The following is a 14,735-nucleotide window of genomic DNA, read 5'->3' on the forward strand; positions in this document are numbered from 1 at the left end:
AAATACAAATTTTTTGAATTGTACATTCCATACAGCCAGCTGATGCTTTCATAGATTTCTGTCACACTCTTAACGTCTGCAGCCAACCCATGACTGCGGGTGAAGAAAGATAGTCCTGACGTGCACGTTGACTGATATTTTCACTTACTGATGTGACAAGGAAGGTGAGAGGGAAGTGACGTAGATGCATGTAGAATTTCCTCGTTAGTCAGCGATGGGAGGGACGCCTTTCCTGAATTGGATAATGGTTTTCAAAGTGGGCTCCACGCTGACAGCAGTGAGCCCAGTTTGGGGCTCGAACTCATGAACGGTGAGATCATGACCTGAGCCAAAGGCCAACGCTGAACCGACTGAGCCACCCAGGCGTACGGTATTCACCATGGAAAAAGTGACGTAAATGACACACTATTAGCCTGAACCTGCATCATCAACGCTTTCCCTCTCTCTTCCTTAAGTGCGGATGGTCCAGAGGGCAACAAATCAAGCCTTGGTCCGTAGTGCTTGTCAGTTTCCGCGGTGTACCTGCTCTGACCGGGACTGATTTCAGGTGACCAACGTGAACATCACTGAACAGGAAATCGGGGAGTGACACCCAAGAGCACACCACACGATGCCATTTCCACCTTACGGATACTACAGGTGTAATTAACCCAACGAGCACGGATAACAGTAAAACGTAGCGACGTTTTGAGTTTTCACCGCTTCTGTTTTCAACGTAGTTTATTTAATGTTACACCAATACCATTGAATTTTAAATAACGGCTTTGTTTCACAGCTGGTTTACAAAATTCCCTACAGTTTCACCACAGGCACTTGTGAGCCTCGCCAGCCCCAGCCGGGGTGTCTCTAGCGCTTCGCGAGAGGCATGGACAGATGTGGGTCTCGGGAATGAACGCTTTCACAATGACTTGTCTCTGACTCTCTGAGGGCCTGGGCCAGTCACTCACCCTCCTTTGTCTCTCCATCTCAGCCAAGAGGCTATTAATGCCTACTTCATAGAGGTGTTGGGAGTTAATTAAGGTTCGCTAAGTGCTTTGAAATCCACGGATGAAAGGCCCAGTGGGGGAGAACTTTATTATTATTCCATGTATCATCTTAAGAAGTGTAGGGTGATGATAGCCACCTGGCACTTTTCATCTTCAAAGTGTTCTCCAGACGTTATAGCCAATTAAACGTCACCGTTCCCTGCCCCCGTGAGTGGGTGTCCTCTAGAGAGGGAACCACGTGGTGAGTGGGTGACTCTTTCACCCTTGGCCACCAGGGACTGGGGGTCAGGGTGAGGATCTCAGGTCTTCCAGCTGCGGTCTGCCCCTTGGGCTCTGCTTCCTCCCACCCAGCCCCCATCCTCTCTACAGCGGTGTGGTGGTGAGGCCTGTCCAAGCCCCGAGATCTGGACAGCCCTTTGCTTCTTCCGTGATGCGTGTGATGCTACTCATCAAACGTTGTCCATTCTAGGATGCATTTTTCCTCTCTCACGTTTGAACATCCCTGAAATCTGTAGGCACCTTCCAGTTGACGAAGGATCACAGTTTGGTCGGAAGTACATGCAATAAACACAGAAAATAATAGACAGGGGTGTGGTCATAACAGCTGTCATCAGCAATTGTCGACATACGATACTGTTACACGTTCTAGAACTCACAGCTTTGTGGTTTATTTCCTGCTCATTTTTAGAAGAAACTCTTTTCCCCAGACCCTTATCATAAGTAACATATGGTCACTATATGAGGTGGAAAACGAGATAATTCAGGTAAAGAAAAGGCAGCAAAAATCCTAAATCTCAAATTTCTGCTGTTGTAATGTCATGGTGACAGAAACGACACACTTTTAACCTTGACCTGAATAAATTATTAACCTTTTTTTGGTCACTTCCTTCAATCGAGAGAGTCAAGAGAACAATAAATCAAGCCCTGGTCTGGAATGTTTGCCAATTTCCTTGATGCGAATACCCAGAGATCAATGGCAGCAGCATATTACTGTATTTCCTTCCTGTTTTCTCTTTTTATTATTGGGAACATTTCTCTCCTCTGGTTATAAAAAGTAAGTTATGTCTATTGTAGAAAATCAGAAAATATAAAGCCCAGCGTAATATAAAATACAGGTCGCCATTAATCCTATTGCTCAGAGTGGCCACTATTAAATTTGTAGTAAGTATTCTATTTCTATATTGCATAAGTCGTGTTAATTACAGAAAACAGACAAAAAGAAGAAAAATCTGCATCAAGCTTTCTGAGGAGTTTCCTTCTACCAATGATTTATATTTGCCTTTATTTCTATCTGGAAATATTGGTATCTATGTTTATATCTATAAACACACAAAACGTGTGTTTATAGACGTGACGTGTGTATAGTTTTTCTCGAGTTTTCAATTGAACTCACATGCCGTTCAGAACTAGTATTTACCAGAATGAATACATACCGACAGTCCCCAACTTACGATGGTTTTTCAATTTTACCTTGGTGCAAAAGCGGTAGGTATACGGTAGAATCTATATTTCCAGTTTCGAATTTGGATCTTTTCCCAGGCTACCGATGTGCGATCCGATCCTCTCTTGTGATGTTGGCCGGGGGCGGTGAGCCACGGCCCCCAGCAGCCACACAGCCATGAAGGTCAACAAACACACCGACAATCATTCTCTACCCACACGACCGTTCTGTCTTTCACTTTCAGCGCACTATTCAATAAATCACGTGAGACATTCAACACTTAATTGCACAATAGACTTTATATCACACGATTTTGCTCAAGTGGAGGCTGATATAAGTGCTCTGAGCACATTTAAGGTAGGAGAGGCTATCAGCTACGATGTTCCGTAGGTTAGGCGTATCCAATGCATTTTCGACTTGTAATATTTTCAACGTAGGGTGGGCTTAGTGAGACCTTAATTTCATCGTAAGCGGAGGAAGATCTGTGACCTGACAATTCCATTCTTAGGTGTATCTATGCCTGTATTCGTTTGCTAGGGCCGCTGTAACAAAGTACCACAGGTTAGGTGGGTTAAACAACAGAAATTTATTTTCTCACGGTTCTGGAAGCTAGAAGTCCAAGGTCAAAGTCTACCGGCTTTATTCCTTCTGAGGCTGGGAGGGAAGGCTCTGCTCCAGGTGTTTCTTCCTGGGTTTAGAGATGGCTGTCTCCCCCCATATCTTCGAATCACCTTCCTTCTGTTAATGTCTGTGTCCAGATTTCCTCTTCTTTTATTTTTATTTTTTATGTTTATTTATTTTGAGAGTGAGAGTGTGAGCAGGGGAGGAGCTGAGAGAGAGGGAGACACACAGTCTGAAGCAGGTTCCAGGCTCGGAGCTGTTAGCACAGAGCCCGACGCAAAGCTCAAATTCACAACCCGTGAGATCATAACCTGAGCCGAGGTCGGACGTTCAACCGACTGAGCCACCCAGGTGCCCCCAGACTTCCTCTTCTTGTAAGGGCACCAGGCATATTGGATTAAGGTTGACCCTAATGACATCTTTTTAAATTAATTACCTCTACAGAGAGCCTGTCTCCAAATACAGTCACTTTCTGAGATACGAGGAGTTAGGACTTTAACACATGAATTTAGTGGGGGCCACAATTCAGCCCATAACAATATCCAAGTGCTTATGTGAATATATGTGTAAGAATGTTCATGGCACCTTTACTCATAATAACCACAAATCGAAAATAAACCAGATGTCCAATAATAGTAGTAAGGATTAAAAAAAAAAAAAAGTGCTCTGTTTGTGCCATGGGATACTAACTGCCATAATAATATTATTTTTAAAAACTACAGCTAAGGGCACCTGGCTGGCTTAGAAAAACATGTGACTCGTGATCTTGGGGTTGTGAGCTTGAGCCCCACATTGGGTGCAGAAATTACTTAAATAAATAAAACTCAAAAACAAACAAACAAACAAACAAACAAAAACTACAGCTCAGGGCACCTGGGTGGCTCAGTCGGTTGAGCTGTTGACTTTGGCTCAGGTCATGATCTCACATCTCATGGGTCCAAGCCCCGTGTCGGGCTCTGTGCTGACAGCTCAGAGCCTGGAGCCTGCTTTGGAGTCTGTCTTTCCCTCTCTCTCTCTCAAAAATAAATAAACATTTAAAAAAAAATTTTTTTTTTAAAGCTACAGCTACACGCAACAATATGAATGAATCTAATAGAGAGGACAAAGCCAAACCCAAGACTCCATACTGTTTGGTACCATTTATATGAAGTTAAAGAAGAAGAAAAATAAATGCATGGTGATAGAATAGTAGTTACCTCCTGGGTGTGTGGTGAATAGGAAAGGAAGCTTCTGGAAATGTTCAATATCTTTATCGGTGGGGGAATTACATGGTACTATATATATGCAAAAACTCATGAGCCGTACATTTAAGATTTATATAATGTTACCTTCTATAAGTTATGCCTCAATTTAAAATAAAAATGAACTCAAATAAATTCCCATTTATCACTAGGTATTTTCCCCAAACACACCCTGTAATGGCTGCAAATGCTCCATCTTCTTAAAAACATTTAACATTTGCATATACCAGGGACTGCCCCCAAGACCTCCTGTACTAACTGAATTAATCCTCACAAAAGCCTATAGGGTAAGTTACTGACATTATCCCCATTTTACAGAAAAGGAAACTTCTTCAGCTTACACCATGAGTAAGTGGTAAAGCCAGGATTCGAACCCCCACAATCTAATCAAAAGGTCTCATGCTGAACCACTCCGCCATATTGCCTTTCTAGTCAGCTATCATCACTGTTCCCATGAACAAATTGTGATTGATTGGCTTTACTTCTCTGTCTTTCTGTTATTGGGCATTCAGGCTGGTGACCTGCCCCCCCCCCAATTTATATTTTCGATGATAAATAAAGCAACAGTGAACACTGGTGCATATACATTTTTTCTAGTATCCTGATTTTTAACTTGGGGAAGAAGATCCTAGAATGCACACCACTAGATCCAAGCCTTCCAACGCGTTAACAGTTCTTGATGGGTGTTACTAATTTGTTCTCCTGACCGATCCAACTAGCTCATACACCTGCAATAATTAGTCCCTCATTTACATTTCTCCATGAACAGTTCCCACTGCTTTTAGGCCTTCCAGAAAAGTCTTGGTCGTCATCTTTTCTCCATCAGTTGATTTGTGTTCAGGAAAATTAAAAGTGAAACGCTATCTACCAATCCATCTATTTGTGTGTTTAGGTGTGTTTTATACGTATATTCATTATACAAACAGAAACACAAAAGCACACGTGTGCACGTACACACCCATAGATACGTACCATACACACTGGCCGTCTGACTGGTTGGAGTCGATCTCGGAGTGAAAGACCAGAAGAAATCCCTCTGTGCATGGTCTTTACCAGAGTTCCGGTGCATTCTGGTGGATTCTTGGAGCTTTAGCGATTCGTGAAGAATGGCCCTTCGGTAACGGGAAAGACCGCGATGTGCCAGGGACGCATAGGTTTTTCAAGGTATCTTGTCTTTTCTAGCGGTTCACTTTCACGCCTATCTTTTAAGGCAGTATGATCTTACTTTTTGGCTGGTGGGCCCTGGGAGACTTTGCTCCCAAGGAACTCTTATTTGCATACATATTTAACAAAAAGACGCGGAGTAGTAGCCACATCGGGGTTCAAACCACATACAAGTGCCTGATATACAATCCGCTTAATTTAAGAGCTTCTGTATATTGGCCTGAGCTCTACAGAGCACCAAGCAATCTTGTGGTGTTTTGTCCAATGACTTATTTAATGCATACATTCAGTGAACACATATTATCCGTCTACTGACTCTTGGGCCGGTGATAAACATCTCGTGGGCTGGGCTCCTCTTGCTTTGATAGCTGATGGTTCCTGACCGGTGCTAGTGCCCACGTGAAAAGGGGAATTGCCTGACTTTTGAGGGGGGAATGGCAAAATCCCCAAATACGTGGCTTCAGCCATAACTGGCAATTCCCCCTGTACCGTGCATTGTAAAAACAGCTGCTTCACCACCACTTGCTTCAAATACACAATGCCTCTTTCTCTTTTCCAAGTTCCAAAGGGGGTGGAGGGAAGAAGGAGAAAGAGGAGATAGCTGGAGATAATCAGTGATACAATCTGGATTAAAAGGAGTGGCCACAACGGGCTTTTCCAATAGCTCACCCTGAGTTGGACACCCCTACCCACTCCCACTCTGGTGGAGCCGTGGACCCCTCCTGCCACGGCAGAGAGCCATCCATGTGGCAGGGAAGGGATGCGAATGTACTGCCACTCTGTGGCCGAGGTGAGCGCAGGAGGCTGAGTGGAGCAGGCCTAGTTCGTCCTGCCAAGCTCACTGATTAGAGCAGTCAGTCTGCTCTGGGGGAGCAGGGAGGAGAGGCGGTGGGAGGAGAGGCCAGGCATCACTCTGGTAGGAGCACAAAGCCAGGGGAATGCAGGTTCCTCTGACGGAGGCCCTTAGGTATTCCTGACATCATGTTTCCTGCAAAAGTCAAGTCTTGGCCGAGTGTCTCACAGGCCAGCCACCTTTCCACCCACATCAACACCGTCTCATGCGTCGCATGTGCAATTTTTATGCCTCTTGGGCCTTCTCTGAAATTGCCGGACAAATCTTGGGATTCTGTCTCTTCCTCTCTCTCTCCCTCCCCAATTCGTGCTCTCTCTCTCTCTCTCTCTCAAAATAAATAAACCTTAAAAAAATAAAGTTTCTATTTACCTATAAGAACTTTCACATTTCCACTTAGTTCTTTTTTTCTTTCAGGGCTATGTCCCACCGAGAAGTTGGTGGTGGTGAGGCCGTGATGAGCTTCCTTTTCATTTTCTCATAGGAGTAACTCACATAAGACGAGATGAGCTTCAGCTGCTGGGCTTACTCACTACTCCACCCTGCGACCTGTACCACCCCCCACCCCCCCGGCCTTGCAAAGTGTTCCTAAATAATAGTATCTGGACCATTGGGGCGTCTCATGAATAGTTGAAACAAGAAATATGCCATCTGCAAATGTCAAGGGTCTAGAGCAGGAATTGAATAGCTTTTGCTGCACAGGATCAGATAGTAAATCTTTTCAGCTTTGTGGGCCATATGGTCTCTGTCCCCACCACTCAGTTCTGCCGTCATATGGCGAAAGCAGCCACAGACCGTGTGTAAACAAACTCACGTGGCTGGGTTCCAATAAAACTTTATTTACAAAAAAACCTGACCTGCCAGTTTGGACCCGTTGCCTGTACAGTTTGCCCTCCTTGGTTTGGGCGCCCAGGGGACCTTTCCTGAATGAAGTGGATGAGAAAATACAATGGACTGGGGTAGCGAGATGTGGTTTTAGTCCCAGCCCCAGCTCCGCTGTTGAGTAGCCGTGGGGCTTCAGGGGAGTCCCCCGCCATATCTCTGGACCAGTTCTGTCCCCCTTGAGTAGAATTTTGGGGTGGATCTGTATTGGAGGTGGCAAACCGGTGCTCCACGTTTGCATCTGGCCCCCAGATGTGTGCGATTTGGCCCATGTAGCATCCAAAACATTTTGAATTCGTTTCCAGCGTTTCAGATGGGGAGATTTCATACAGAAATCCAGATTTCTGGCTACCCTTGAAATAGCAGAGAATCTGGCACTCCTGGGCCCACATTCTCTCGTGGCAGGCCTTGCCCAAGGCTGAGAGCAGGGTTTGGTGGCTCTGGGGGCCGCACGTACCCTCAGAATACAGCAGAACACAGCCTCCCGCTGGCCTGCTCCGGCCCATGGGATTACCAGACACCGAGCATCTTGGTTTCGTGGCCCCGGCAGGAGACCTTTGGTGCTTTTGAGTTTAACAGTCAAGCATTTGCTGATTAGTCCAAATCATGATGTCACCACCGTGCAGCAGATGCTTGCATTCTCCAGTTTGCCCTTCCCCTCCCCCAAAGCCCATGGTCTGTTTGGAACCCATGTGGTGTTGGGGAGACAGCCGTCCCTTGGGCTAGCCAAATGGGCGCATTCTGTCCCCTGGCCTCACAGCTGGTTCAGGGCTGGGCGTGTGCCTCCACCAGGGCATCAAGGGGACTCTCGGGCGTGGCGAGGAACACTGGGACACTTCTCTGGGTCGGGAGGATGGTGTGGGAGAGGTCTCTGACTCGGTTTGCAGCTTTTGTTACTGTTGGAACTACCCCCCCACCGGGGATTCCCTTCTTAGCCCATTTGGGGCAGCCATAACAAATGGCCACAGCTTGGGTGGCTTAAGGACAACGGACATTCATTTTTTCGTGCTTTTGGAGGCTGGAGGCCTCCCCTGAGGGTGCCAGCACGGTCAAGTTCTGGCGAGAGTCTTCTTTGGGGTCGAAGGCTGCTGACTTCTTGTCTTGCCCTCACATGGTGGAAAGGAGGGCTAGAGAGTTCTCTGGGGTCTCTTCATAAGGGCACTAATCCCATTCACAAGAGCTCCACCCTCATGACCTAATTGCCCCCCAAAAAGGCTCTGCCTTCTCATACCACCTGAGCCTGGGCTCGCCACAGAGCACGTCAGCTCAGTGACAAGCGTGTCAGGGAGAGGGCATGATGCACAGAAAGCTGCTGTAAGACCCCGGGCACGCCTCGCATTTCTCTCTGACCCAAATGACGTCTTCCGAGGACCAGGAGTAATCTGAGGGCTCCCCACTGGAACGTTTGCAGGGGTCACGGCCAACACCAGCATGTAACTCCCCAAGGACAGGGAATTCGTTCTGTATTTGTTAACGGTGAGATCCTCAATGCCCAGAGCAGGGCCCGGCCCATTTTAGGTGTGAATAAACGAATGTATTTGTTGCGCCCTCCCCGTGTGACGCAAACTGTGTTGGGAACTTCGTATGTCGTATCTCATTTAATCCTGGCAACATTTCCTCCCAGGTCAGGGCCGTTACTGTACAGGAAGGGGCCAGGAAGGTAGAGCAGAGAGCTAAGAACTCGCCAGGGTCGAGGAGCTGATCAGTGGCCACAGCATACCTGATCCTTGGACTCTGTGTTTGTATCTACGTCGTGTCCTGATGGATGGGAGCTGCGTGGTCCCAGGAAGGGAGGTGAGTTCAGATTGTAAATACCGCCCCAGTAGTGAGGAATCACACAGGGCAGACCTATGTCTTTGCAACTTGGTTTCAACCCCAGCGGTCCCAGGCAAGGAGAAAGGCTCCGCCTCTGGTGGCAGTGACTTGTACACCTCTCTAAGCTGCCACTCTCCCTCTTCAAACAGCAGGGAGAACAGAACTTGGGCTCAGCACCCTCAGCACCCAGAGAGGATCTACTTTCACAGCGCTTTGTTCCCATTTTTTAAATTTATTTTTAATTTTTTAACGTTTATTTATTTTTGAAAGAGAGAGACAGAGCGTACGCAGGGAAGGGGCAGAGAGAGAGGGAGACGCAGAATCGGAAGCGGGCTCCAGGCTCCGAGCCGTCAGCACAGAGTCCGATGCGGGGCTCGAACCCACGGACCGCATGATCATGACCTGAGCCGAAGTCAAATGCTTAACCGACTGAACCACCCAGGTGCCCCTCCACCCCCACATCGCTTTTATTTTTACAAGTTGCCTTCACTGCCTGGCAGTCCGGCTTGTTTTCCACTTAAGGCGACGATACGCAGTTTCCTTGTAAAATTACATACTTCCATAATTTTAGCAGTGATAATAGAATACTAGCAATACGTCTTTGGGTGCAATTTCTTGAGTCTTGCACGTAGCAGAAATCACGGAGGCAGCACCACGATGCATATGGAATCAGCCTTCGCTGCCCACTGAAGAGCCCATGCCAATAGCAGTTCTGGAACGGGGCAATCCGAGAGCTCGTGATCCCAGGCCAGCTTGGGTCGTTAGTGTTTACCTGGTACAAGTAGGGCCCTCCAGAATCGGTCTGGGGAGGCGGCGTGGCTGGGCCGGGCCCCGGGAGGGGCTGGGAGCAGAGCGGCCGGAGGAAAGGTGTGGTCCATAAGGGAGGGAATTGGTGGACGTTGACTCGAGAAAGGGAAATCCCAGGGGGCGTTAGGAGAGGCTCAGGACAGCAGAGGCGCTAGGAGGGGGAAACCATCGCCCGCTAGTGTGAATTTCTCCCTCCCTTCCCCAAGCTCGCTAATGACAAGCGGCTCCACCCCAGCGCGGTGTTTCTCAACCTTCGTCAAGGCGCAACTCCGCAGCCGAGGCCCCGTCGGGCTTGACTTCGTGCGGTCTGTGTTATGGAAATCACGTCTCCCTCCTGAATTCCGGTACACAAGAATGTGGACCGCGCTTTTTGAGCATGACCGCCCAAGAATCCTTGACAACAAATTCCAACTCTTTCCCTCATCATAGGAACACTCTCGTGGAGTCTGTGTGAGTGGTTGGGAGTGCTCCAACCGTTTAACTCCATTTCAATAAAAAATTAATTAATTAATTAATTAAGACTGCTTTAAAAACTCTAGTTAAAACCGACAGGTCTACTGGTGAGTGCTGGGTACCAAGTTGTAACGTATCAGAAACCATCCATGTCTTCACTTATTACTGTCTCTGGGCATGGATTCGAACTTTCTGGCAATGTGTCATTGATTAGAAAGGATGAGCTGGTCTTTTTTTAATTCAGGCTTGGCTTGTTGCTCACATAAAATTATGCACTGCCGCAGCAAAAGTCGGCAGAATTCAAGCACATCTGCCCAGCGCATGTTCTTGGCAGAGCCTTATCTTCGGTTACACAACAAGTAAACTTACAACATGTCGTCCTGCTAATATTTTATTATTGATGTTTTGGGGGTTTTGCTCTAAGTGAGGTGTGCTTCTTCTCCCGCTTCTTTACCGATGGTCAAGAATTCAAGGCAAGGCTAGAAAGTGTGTGTGTTTCAACTTGGGAATAGAACGTCAGGCGACTTCTTTTTTGAGCCTTTAGGTCCGTTTAATTAAAGAGTATTCCGAAATTGCAAGGCGCGTTGTATAAAAACCAAACCTCTGTCAACCTCTTACCTGTGTGTGTCAGAAGTTTCACGTTACTGTTTAACCAAAGTGAAAATATAGGAATAACTGATGCTGAGAACTCAGCATTGGATGCTGAGGCTGGTTTAAGGATGGGTTGTCATCTGGGGCTCCTGGGTGGCTCAGTCGGTTGAGTGATGAACTCTTGATTTCGGCTCAGGTCATGATCCCAGGGTTGTGGGATCGAGCCCCAAGTCAGGCTTGTGCTGACAGCATGGAGCCTGCTTGAGATTCTCTCCCTCTCTCTCTGCCCCACCCTGCTCTCTCTCTCTCTCTCTCTCTAAAAAAAAGAAAGAAAGAAAGAGTGAATTGTCATCTAAAATAGGGGCAGGCAGGGGGTCCTGGGTGGTTCAGTTGGTTAAGTGTCTGACTTCACCTCAGGTCATGATCTCACCGTTCTTGGTTCCCAGGTTCAAGTCCCATGTCGGGCTCTGTGCTGACAGCTCGGAGCCCGGAGCCTGTTTCCGATTCTGTGTCTCCCTCTCTTGTTCTACCCTTACCCCGTTCATGCTCTGTCTCTTTCTCTGTCAAAAATAAATAAAAACAATAAAAATTTTTTTCGAATAGAGGCAGGCAAACATTTTCTGTAAAGGCCCAGATAGTAAATCTCAGCAGTCTTGTGGGACATATGATCTCTGTCACAATTACTCAACTCTGCATGGTAGCACAAAAGCAGCCACAGATAATATGTAAAGCAAAATACAGCTTTATTCTAATAAGTTTTTGTGGACCCTGAAATCAGAATTTCATATATTCTCACATGTCACGAAATATTATTTTTCTGATTTTTTTCCCAACCACTTAAAAAATATAGAAACTATTCTTCACTCAAGAGAGTATCCATACCTCTCAATTTCACATTGTTTTCATCCATTGAAACAGCCCCGTGGTGGTGGTAACCTCTGGGAGATGGTCGGAAATGTGATTGGAAAAGGACAGCAGGGAAGGGGAGGGGATCAGAGGAGGGAGTGCTGGCATTGAGATAGGAGAACTAAAGGAACCCCATAAACAACTACTCTTTTTGAAACTTTTCCTGTTTCTATTCTTGCTGGGACCTACACCCCCGCCTTACACATGCTTTATAGAACAGGTAAGGTGTCCTCCTTGTCAAGGTCAAGGAGTTAATGATTTCTCTGGACTCTTCCAGCAAAGGAGATAACATCTAAGGAGGGACCAGGTGAGTTCATCACGAACCTATTCCAAGACCATTGACTCACCAAGCCCCCTGGCTCCGGGGCATAAGTGGCTTATGCGAACACCTAAACACTCGTCTTGGTTCCCGGATGCCTGAGAAGACACGTATCCTGGACCACAATCCTCAGTAAAAGCCCCAGACTCCAAGCAAAGACGAGACTCAGCGTCCTTTCCTTCCTCGTCTCCCAGACACTCTGTATCTGCACTCCCTATACCTTCAGTAAACTCTGTCGTCACTTCTTCTTGGCTCACGTATGATTTCTACCTGCCGGACCCACAGGACCCAGCCAGCCTGCATCATTTACGTGGATGTTTACCTTATAATTATTCATTAAACCGAACATTTATGTCCTATGCTTTGTGCGTGCACGCAAAGGTAATATTTCACAATGAAAACGTTTGCAAGTAAATTACATAAATAAACATGTATAAAACATGATTCTCACTGACTGTGTAATTAGCAAATGCTAACTTGACTTTATAAAATGCATTAAGAATTTAATTTATTCTATTTATTTTTATTTTTTTAGTTTGAAAGAGAGAGAGAGAGAGAGCGTGAGCAGGGGAGAGGGGCAGAAGGAACAAGAGAATCTTAAGCGGACTCCACGCTCAGTGCGGAGCCCAACACAGGGCTCGATCCCACAACCCCGGGATCATGACCTGAGCTGAAATCAAGAGTCGGAACCTCAACCAACCGAGCCACCCAGGCACCCCAATAATAATTTAATTTAAATGACACTTTTGTTTATTTGATACTTTGAGGTTTCATGTAAATTTTTATTAGAAAAAAATAATTCCACTGCTAAGAATGTTTGATAGCTACTGTTTAATCAGCACTTAGCACCAATAGAATTTTCTGCGACAACGGCAATGCATTGGTTCGTGACTGCTGTATTGGACAGCACAGGTTTAGATTTTTTTTTTTTACTTGTCCTTCCACCTTATAATTTGAAACGTATGCGTGTTTGTCTGGGTTCAAATCTCAACTGAGGTTTGTGTAGCTGTGTGACCTTGAGCACCTGATTTAACCTCTCTGTGCCTTAGTTCCTTCATTTTTAAATATAAATAATAACAGTACCTACCCTATAGTGTAGTCGACGGGACTAAATGAGAAAACTGACAGTCCTATGCCTGTTCCATAGTAAGTACTCAGTAAATTTGCCATTATAATGACTGGGAACTTCACCCCTGCAGCAATCCTACGAGGTTTATAAAAGAGGAAATTAAGGTCCTCTCTGCTGATGAACGACAGACTTAGACTGAAATCTTGGCCTGTCCACGTCTTCATGGGTCACGTTGATTCCCCAAAGTAACTGACACGGCAGCGTAGCGTAGAGAATGATCCATTGCATTTACGATTCTTTGAGGGGTAGAATATTACACTCATGCAAAACAGGGTGCGTTCTGAACTCGATTCGATGCCCCTCTGTGCTCTGGTGAAACTTCTTCAAAATACTCGTTGAGTAAAGGAAATTAAAAATAACGGTACCAGACAGCCGCTTCTGGCTTCAACCCTCACAAATTTGCCCATTGCCACCTCCCTCTTGCTAAAAGTTAAGTTACAAGGAAGGAAAAAACTAAAAGCTAAACTACAGAGCTACAGTTACACGCAAGCCTTTAAAAATTGACCTTGACAAGCCTGTTTTCCCTTGAACTTTTCCCATGGCTGGCTTCCACAGATGGGAATTACACTTGTCCTGCGAGTCGTCCCCGGGTCCCCACACTCCATTTGTACATACTTGCTTGTAATGGGAGGGGTTAAGATCGAGGGATAAAGGTCTTGGGGGTTTGAGATTGATGTTTATGACTCGGTCTGTCCGTGGTGCCTTTGATCTGTTATCCTGAATGGATGGTGCGGGCTGCATTGTTTGTGGGAGTGATTGAGTTTTTGTTTTATCAGATTCCTACACACAGAATATAAGGGCGGAGAGATTACAGGGCAGGTTTGGAATTCGGATGGGCTGGGTTGCTCGCATTGTGGGAATTTGTCAAGTTTGAGTTTTGCTGGTGGGGGCTAGACTCTGGGCCTGGGAGTGGGGGGGAGGGCTGTGTGGACCATCCTGGGGACGGGAGACTCAACTCTGACTCCAGACCATCAACATTGCTCTCACGTAGTCCCGGCTCGTAGCCATGTGGTGCACTTGGGCCGGGCATAGTTAGGCCTCTGTTGGGGGCCAGAGGACTAGGGAAGAGATGAAAAAGACAGAATATCTCTCAACAAAGCACGAAATGCCCTCCGCCCCCCAGCTGCTTCCACAATGAGCTGGAGGGGTCTTGATGGGCGACCGTTGGCTGATTCAGCCTTCACATATGGCACCGCCCCAGCCATGGCGCTGATCCCCTGTGCCCTGGCCACCAGTGTCTGGTTTGCCTGGATCACCGCCCCCCCCCCCCCCCAGTCCCCGGCACAGAGGCCTGTCATGGCAACAGCTGGGGGTTGGGGAAAGACACTGCCTGGCCCTTGCTGATGGGCTGAGATAGATGGGTTGCCGGCAATGTGCCAGAAGACCCCCTCCCCACCTCTTTCTAAGGTTTGCAGAGGAGCTGGGGTCAAGGCCTGGGGAAAAGCAAGAATTCCTCGCTGGGTGGGTGGGGGGTGGTGCTGAGAGCTGAGATACAGGAGTGGTGGGGAAGCCAGTCAAAACTGTGGGCCT

This window comes from Panthera onca, chromosome E1, assembly GCF_046562875.1.
Source record: "Panthera onca isolate mPanOnc1 chromosome E1, mPanOnc1 haplotype 2, whole genome shotgun sequence".
In the NCBI taxonomy this organism is placed as follows: Eukaryota; Metazoa; Chordata; class Mammalia; order Carnivora; family Felidae; genus Panthera; species Panthera onca.